The following is a 1,413-nucleotide window of genomic DNA, read 5'->3' on the forward strand; positions in this document are numbered from 1 at the left end:
AAGTTAATTACAATATTTAGCACATATAAACTTTAGCGTGGCTGATGACTGATAAACACCGAAACTATTGATGACTTTTTGTCCAATGAAATGCTCTGGATAATGATAAGGTCCCTGAAAAGCAGCAGATCAATGTTCTTCATATCTCAGTTCTATATCAGCACAGGACAGAAGTGTTTACAGTACTACTGTACTACTGTATATGAGCATGAGCTCTCGCACACATTACAGCAGATTCTACTAATATGAAACTATAGAAGCTTCACTGTAAAAGATTATCGTGATTTTAACGGTAAAACACTGTAAGAATGCTGTGGTGAAAAACGATTAAATGGTTATAACAGAAAGTTTCTGTATTATATACAGTGAATAACTGTAATAGCTGCAGTAACTCTACATTTAATGTAATTTTACAGTAAAATACCGTTAAATTTACAGTTTTTGTAAGTGCACGTAAAAACAAGTCATTGTATAATTTACAGTGAAAACTGTAAATTGACAATCCCAGAATCCCCTGCATGACACGTCACATTTTATGTATTTTCGTTGAAAATATGTTTCTTCTTAGTTTTTTTCTAATCAGTTATGTACATTACAGTTTTATGTTACATCTGATGTTGTTAAATTAATGTTTATTGCATTTTTTTTATTTCAGGTGTGTTACTATAATAGTGTTTAGTGTGTGTGTGAATGACACTGTGCAGCTTCTATATATTAGTATAGTCCTTCTCAGCTAGTGTAAAAGCTGCTTGTGACGAGCTTTGATTGATCATGTGACTCTCATCTCCGCTGTGATTGGTGGCTGTCAGTGTATTACAGTGGTACAAAACAGATATAAGTATTACAGTGGGATGGTAAATTAACATTACATCAGTTAATGAAATAAGTTTTTTTTTTTACTGTCAATTTAACTTAAATCTGTAAAACCTAAAATGTTCCTAACACATGAGTTGCCAGTTTTTTACCGTAAATTTAACGGAATTTCTTTATCAGTGTTGCTTCTGGCACAGAATAAAGAGATAAAAGGTTATTGTGACAGTTCTGACTTTTTCCATTAGAATTGCAAGTTCCCTTTCAAGGGAACTCCCGTTGCGTCGAAAAGCTGACGCTATGGGAACGCTTTGCGTGATGACGTCTTGAAGCACATGTAAAATCAGTCCAATGGTGTGGCGGAACGTCAGAGGCGGGTGACGTCACGTACCAGGAAGCTATAAAAGCCGGCCCGAAACAGAAAACGAAAGCTTTCTGAGTCTTCAGTTGCGCTCTGTGTTGAATCTGTCCTTGTTATTTGGTGTTGTCTGTCTATATTATATATATATATTCAGTATGGCGAGCAAGCAGCAGTTTAAAGTGTGTGTCCATCCCTGCCCGCGTTATTTAACGGGAGGTGATACTCACACTCTTTGTGTTGTT

This window comes from Leuciscus leuciscus, assembly GCF_965113295.1.
Source record: "Leuciscus leuciscus genome assembly, chromosome: 10".
Classification (NCBI taxonomy): Eukaryota; Metazoa; Chordata; class Actinopteri; order Cypriniformes; family Leuciscidae; genus Leuciscus; species Leuciscus leuciscus.